Consider the following 8,049-nt stretch of genomic DNA (forward strand, 5'->3'; position numbering starts at 1 on the left):
CTATAAAAGGGATGTGATGCTGGACCTGATGGTCACCAGCACAAGTGAGCTAACTGGTGACATCAAGACTGAGGTAGCCTGGGCTGCACTGATCATGTGCTGGTGGAGTTTGTAATCCTGAGGGATATGGGTTAGGTGAAGAATAAAGGCAGGACCCTGAATTTTAGGAAAGCAAACTTTTACCTCTTAAGGAGTTAGTCATTATGACCCTTTGAGAAACTGCACTCAGGGGCAAGGGAGCAAAACAGAGCTTTCAGGTCTTTAAGGACAGTTTCTGTAAAGTGCAAGACCTCTCGCAAAACTGACCTGTCAGCCTCTCTCTGTGCCTGGGTAGATCGTGGAACAGATCCTTCTAGAAGCCGTGGTGAGGCACATGGAGAACAGGGAGGTAATTTGGCATAGCACCTTGACTTCATTGAGGACAAGTCCTGCCTGACCAACCTTATGGCCTTCCTTGATGGAGTGACTATGTCAGTGGACAAGGGAAGAGCTATGATGTCATCTATCTGGATTTCTGTAAGGGTTTTGAAATGGTCATAGAATCATAAAATAGGGTTTTGAAATGGTCATAGAATCATAGAATCATAAAATAGTTAGGGTTGGAAAGGATCTTAAGATCATTAAGTTCCAATCCCCCTACCATGGGCAGGGACACCTCACACTAAACCATGTCACCCAAAGCTCTGTCCAAAATGGCCTTGAACACTGCCAGGGATGGAGCATTCACAGCTTCCTCGGGCAACCCATTCCAGTGCATCACCACCCTAACACTAAAGAACTTCTTCCTTACATCTAATCTAAACTTCCCCTGTTTAAGTTTCAACCCATTACCCCTTGTCCTATCACTACAGTCCCTAATGAAGAGTCCTTCCCCAGCAGCCTTATAAACCCTCTTCAGATAGTGGAAGGCTGCTATGAGGTCTCCATAGACTCCCAAGACTGAATAGCCCCAACTTTCCTAGCCTGCATTCATATGGGAGGTGCTCCAGTCCCCTGATCATCCTTGTGGCCTTCCTCTGGACTTGACCCAACAGTTTCATGTCCTTGTTATGCTGAGGACACCAGAACTGCACACAATACTCCAGGTGAGGTCTCAGGACCTCAGAGTAGAGGGGCAGGATCACCTCCTTTGACCTGCTGGTCACGCTTCTTTTGATGCAGCCCAGGATATGTTTGGTTTTCTGGGCTGCAAGTGCACACTGAAGCTGGCTCATGTTCATTTTCTCATCAACCAACACCCCCAAGTCCTTCTCCACAGGACTGCTCTGAATCTCTTCTCTGCCCAACCTGTAGCTGTGCCTGGGATTGCTCCAAGCCAGGTCTAGGAGATTGCACTTGGAATGGTTAAACTACATAAGGTTGCCATCAGCCCACCTTACAAGCGTGTCAAGGTCCCTCTGGATGTCATTCCTTTCCTCCAGTGTGTCAGTGGAACCACACAGCTTGGTTTCTTCTGCAAACTTTTAGAGGGTGCACTCAATCCCACTGTCCATGTCACTGATAAAGATGTTGGACAAGACCGATCCCAACACCAATCCCCAAGGGACACCACTCGTTACTGGTCTCCAGCTGGACATTGAGCCATTAACCACAACATTTTGTGTGTGGCTATCCAGCCAGTTCTTTATCCACGGAGTGGTTCATCAATCAAATTGATGTCTCTCCAAGTTGGAGACAAGGATGTCATACGGGACAGTATCGAAGGCTTTGCACAAATCCAGGTAGATGACCTGGACCCACAGTTTCCTTTTCTCTAATCGGAAAGATATGAATTTGATGGGTGGACTGTTCTGTGGATGAAGGATTGGTTGGATGGTCATATCTATAGGATAGTGGTCAACGGCTCAGTGTTGAGTTGGAGATTGGTGACAAGTCTGTCTTTGAAGTACACTGCTCCCTGGCTATCTCCTACATACTACTAGTGGCATAAATTTATTTCAGGTGCTCATTAAACTTCCTCATCTGAAGAAGGAGTGAATTTGTTCTCATTTGCAGTTTTACATTGCCTTAAGTCCTAACCCAGGGCTGAGTTTTCTTTCAGACACCAGGAGATCAAAAGAGCTGATGAGAATGGGAGGAACAAGTGTTTAAATGCCACATGGCCTGTGGAGTTGCATTTTTTTACATAACTGGATCATCTAGGACATTTCTTTTAAATAACAGCATTCTAACCTGGGGTACCAGATATACCATTGGTGTAAATCAGAACAACTCCCAAAGGACATGTGTTGATTTTACACCCACTGGACATGTGGCTCAGCCAGCCTGTGATTTTTAGCACTTAGTTTTCTTCATGAACAGAAAATAACATTATCATTTGCTTGTGATAAGGATATCTTTAATCAGGAGCTGGGATCTACTGTACCACTAGGTGCCAAAAAGACAGTCCTTAATTTAGAAGCTTCTCGGTGTCCATAAAATTAATTCATGGATGCATTAAGCTGAAGGAATAAAAGAAAGTGATATTGAAAGGATGATAAACTGTTCAGTTTTAGGTGGACGTGACTTATTTAGTGATTTAGGGATTTAGGGATTTAATAGTGAAGGAAGATAATTCTTTTGTTTTCTTAAATATATACTCAACTGTAAATTTTATTAGGGAGCTGAATTTTTATCTCATCTCCATCAATAGGAATAAAGAGCAGGTCAATGGAGTTATGCTATCACTAAGCTAAGATGTGAATCCTGACTATTATTCTTAAATAGATGTAGAGCAGGTTGGTTTGATATCTCAGATTTAAATTATTTCTATGAACATCCTGTGGAAAGAAAATGAATCTGAAATGATATTGCAAAGGAAAATTCATTTACATCTTTTCTGCAGAAAGAACCTGTTGAATGACATTTAAAAGAGGATTAAAGCTGATTTCTTACAAGCAGCAGAATAATCAGATTTCTAGACTAAAGTGGAATTAAGGTCCTTCAATTCATCTGCAAAACTGACTGAAGTTGAATCATCGTTCAGTAATTTACATGTCATTTGCAGGGGCATTCATTGTGCTTTTAGTACTGTAAATATGATCTGAACAGCTTTTGATCTTTTGCAGCATTTGCAGGAACATATTATTGTTTCTGAGAAAAAAAGGAAGAGTTTATAAAAAAAAAATCCATAACGCTTTTTTACAATGTCAAAACAAATGTGTCAACCAAATGTTAATATCTGCGCTAGTTTCATTTATCTGCACACGGTGGTTGTGAGATTTAATGATTGTTTGTCACAAAAAAACATTTTAAGGGAAGCAAGCAGATTGCTGAGTAGCAAACATGTTTTATGGAATATGTAACATTGTAAACACATTTTTGTTTCAATAGGATTTACAGAGGATTGCAAAATAAATGTGTTCATAGAAAATGAGGAGTAGACAAAGCTTGTATTTTTTGAGCTAAGCATTTTGCATTAGTTTGCTTTTGCTAGAAGGATTCATTTGCTAACATTAAAATTCATACTTTTGTATTTTTTTTTTTTTTTTTTTTGTTTTTACTGGACTAGTCCCACCTTTGAACTGGGACTAATTCTTCTGACATACATTTGACCACAGATCCCACAGCAAGAAAACCCTCCCATATTTCCCATAACTGCCAACCTTGTTTATCTTGTCAATTCTCTCTTGAAAGATCAGATCTTTAGCTGTTCCAAAGCCCAGAGAAGTCAATGAAAATATTCCCAAAAGCTTTGAATCAGACTCTGGCAGCAAAGCAGCAGTAACTTCAATGGAATTACATCAATTTACTCCGGTTGAGGATTTGACCTGGTGTTTAATACTGCCGCTCATCACCATTCTGTCTGAGATTCATCCTCAACACTTCTTGGAGGCACAAAAAAAGAGATGTTCTGAAATCAAAGTTTTGGCTGGGGGTAGGGTAGAAGAAGGTAGTTTTTATTTAAAAAGATGATAGCTCAGTCAAATAATTTAGTAAAGAACCTAATAGAAATTTTGGATATGCTTAGAAGATGATGATGTCTTAGAACAAATGTCTATCCATCTGAATAGTGATTTTGGCATGGGTTATAGAGAAATAGTGATAAAATTTATCATATGTCATCAATATCTCATTTATGTCAAATTAATACCTAGAGACCTCTATAAGGCTTATTTTTTGTCCATCAAATTATTTGCCTCTTCTTGTTGACAAAAATCAAAGAGTCCCTTCAGGAGCATGACATGATAGCCACACAAAAAAACCACACTAGTCTGTTGTCAATCAGACATGGATAGCTTTAATGTTACAATTATGACTCCATCTCACAACACAACAACTAATTAAAAGAATGTACTCTAATATTAGCTATCCTTAAATAGCTATCTAGATTCCAGTCAATGGAAATAAACACACACATCCAGAAGGGTTTTTTACCCTGTGTGCTTTGGGTTTTTTTAAGATTGGGTAATTTTAAGATGCTGAATCACTTTCTGGAGTTTCTGCATCTTTCCATTGATGGTAGAGAGCCTAATGAGTATATTGTATTGAATCTCTTGTTAGGGGGCTGAAATTAGGAAGGCTGAATCCTAACAATGTGATTTCATTTGTTCTTTAAAGGTAATAATGTTTATAGTCTTTAAGCTGTTTATAGGCTTTAGGGAATCATGTTTTTAGCCATGTTTATAAATCATGTGTTTATAAAGCAGGCTGAATCCTAACAATCTGATTTCATTCACTCTTTAGAGGTAGTCATGTTTATAGTCTTACAAGGTATGCTGTCTAATACTGGAGGTTTCCTTTACATTAATCATAGGATGGTCACTGGATTTTGAGTTTCAAGCCATCAGTAAGCCTCAAGTCATATTTATTAACAAGGACTCATAATCCGAAAGCACAGCAGTTCTAGTTAGGTGAAAAATACTGGATCTCAATCTGTCCATTATATTAATGGTCACAATCTTAAAGTTTTGGAGGTATCTAAAATTCATATAGAGGTCAAAACCCCCTTGGCTCAAAAGACTATGAAATCTGATTAGCTTTGAAGCCAACACCTCATATATGGCTTTAAATATCCTTGCTCCAGTTCAAAGTACCACAAAACATCTGAAATTCGTGTCAGGGTACACTGGTGTTCATGCTCATATTTCACATATATCTAGGAGAGGTCTAGATCAATTTCGTTCTTCAGTTCACACTGCTTACCATTCCCATCCCTCCTGGAATATTTAGAGAATTTACTATCAGTTTAAATCCATTAAAGCTTAAAGACTTCTTGCATACCTGCTCAGAACTTAATCTACTAGAAATTTTTGTTGTCTACTTTCTGAGAAAAAAAAAGAACCCAAAACAAACCCTCAACAAAAACCAAAACTAAACCAACCTCACATTTTAGTTAGAATAGTTAGGGTTGGAAAGGACCTAAAGATCACTAGGTTCCAAACCCCCTGTCATGGGCAGGGACACCTCACACTAAATAATTTCACCCAAGGCTCTGTCCTTTAAGTATCATCTTAAAGACGCCTTTTAAAACAGTGTTTGTCTCTCTCTCTTGTGTCTTCAGGTTTAATTTCCTTCATCAGCTTAGAGGTGGCATCTAGCATGAATAGGAAGGCTGTGATACTACTTACACAATATTCATAATGCTCAGCACTCTTTTGCCTATACCAGGTTCCTATGGTGTATGCACAACTTCATCATTTTGTCCCATCCAGCCATTCATACCATAGCGAAAAATTCTACATTTGGTTTGATGGTTAGTTTCTTCATATGGACAACTTGCAAGTGAGCAACCTTTTCTTCCACTTACAAACCTGCCCATAGGTAGCAGAGCTTTATTTCAGAGTTGCCGTGGTTGACATATTCTCAGTGGACACTGACTTCACAGACAAAATTTCTTCTCCCTGTTTTCCCGCCTTTCTGTTTTGTCTTTGAGGAAGCTCTCAGATTTTAGTTTTGGAAAGAGGCAATCAGTCTCTTTCCATTGTTTGCTCTTAATTAAATCAGCCTTTTTGGTTTACCATATTCCGGTAGTTCTATCTCACCAACTGGTTAGCACTCTGCAGTATGGAACACAAAGACAGTATACCTCCAGGTCATGCTGCATCTACAATGAAGGAAAGAAATATCCCTTCTCCAAGAGCTGAAGGAATAAAGGACAGAGAAGAAGAGACGATGAGTCAGGATCATCATTTGCCTCTATCAGACAGCCTATGTATCTGGGGTCTGACAGGACAGAAGAGTGGATGATATCTCCAGGCGCAGATAATCCATACACCTGACATCTGAATGTCAGGCAAGAATAAGTGAAGCAGGCAGTTGTATTTAATCCTTTGGAGTTAAGAAATGAAACAAGATAGAGTCACTGTTGTGTTTTTTTCCCATACAGGTGTTGCCTTAGAAAACAAACCCTACCATTTCTGCCCTTTTGGTCTGAATACAGATGTCATGACCTAGGATCTTCTGCATTGCATGGCTAAATGTTCACATGAAGGTATGGGTAGAGTAGATCTCTGGACATGTGAGAAAGTATGATTTTCTTTTTTTTCCCAATGTTTGTCTGTGTGTGTGTGCATGCTTGTATGTATATAAACTGCTCTAAAAAAGGCCACATGTCTTACTGCCCATGGTGGGGACATATCCTACTATTTAGAAAGATATTGATGAGAAAAGAGGCCACACATAATAAGGAAAATGACAAACCTCTGGTCTTTTTCTTGTTTATTCAATTCTTCTGCCTCTCTGGAGGAGTTAGACTTCTAGTGACCATAAATCATCAGAGGCTTTATGTATATGGCTGCTCATCTCAAGCACCTCATCTGTTATACTGTTCATCTATTTCAATGAATATTAATATGCGACTCATATCCCTTCAGCATTTCTTCAGATCCTCAGCCCTCAAGTGAATACCCCAAAGGAAATAATCTGCTTGGTCAGATTTCCACAGACTTGATCTTTAGCAATGCTTGACAACTTTTGTGCCAGAAAGCAGAATGTTTCATGTTTTGTTATCAGTCAGCTGCATGTAGCTGTAAGCAGCCAACAAGAAATATCTTGGACACCATGAGGGCCATGTTTTTGACTACTCTTAGATTTCCCCCTTGGCTGAATCCTTTTCAGCAATTTACCAGAAGATATTTTTGGTGGTTAAAGGAACTAGAAATGCCTCCACCTGGCCTGCTCCATACTGCCTTTAAGTTTTACACCACTGTGAACGAATGCTGTAAATGTTTTTCTGCTTCTCATCTACATTAGGCATCTGTTTCAGCTTGGGTAAATTGGCCCTTGAAGATGCCTGTCTCTCCAATAACTCTAAAGTCATCCCACATACTTGCTGAGATGAAACAAAACATCTGACTTTCAAACAGCTCTGTTTAAAGGGGCAATTTTATATTTTGGAAGCTGCAAATACAAACTTTCCCCCACTTCGTCTGCTCCTAATTGTTCTTTTCACTGCTTGTTGGTACTTCGTGTTCCTTCTTCTTGCAGATGACTGCCAACTGCTTTTCATTTACCAAACAAATAGATTATGGCACCATTTCAATTGAGTGATTTAATATTCTATTTCAGGAGAAATTCTCCTCAAGTTTTTGGCTTTAATTCATTGATGTGGGGAAATTACAGTGTTATTATGTAATTATGCTTTTTATAAAGCATTTAAGACTTCTAGAAAGAGTTGCCTGAACTGACTATGTCTCTCATTTGTAATACTGCTTAATACATTCAATTACTCAGGGGTGTTTTATAGCAGTCCTGGCTCACTTCTGCATTGGTTTGGGATTACAGTATTAACACAACTGGACTACCAGAAAGCAAAACAAACAAACAATGCTGTAGTTAAATAGAAGCAGTTGGATTTAGGAAACCACAGTTCAACTTTATCTTTGTAATGGATATATTCCCATTCTAATTATCATTATGTCATTTTGCACCCCTGGGTCCTTTGTTGGTCATCAGACCAACTCATAAATGGTCTCAGTTCAATGTAGCTCACTGAGATCATTGTGTTCAAATCTGGGGTTCCCAACATAAGAAAGATGTGGACATGTAGCAAGTCCAGAGTATGCCACAGAGATGCTCAGTGAGCTGGAGCATCTCCCCTCTGGAGAGGGCCTGAAAGAAATGGGTTTG

Source organism: Melopsittacus undulatus, chromosome 3 (genome assembly GCF_012275295.1).
Source record: "Melopsittacus undulatus isolate bMelUnd1 chromosome 3, bMelUnd1.mat.Z, whole genome shotgun sequence".
NCBI lineage: Eukaryota > Metazoa > Chordata > Aves > Psittaciformes > Psittaculidae > Melopsittacus > Melopsittacus undulatus.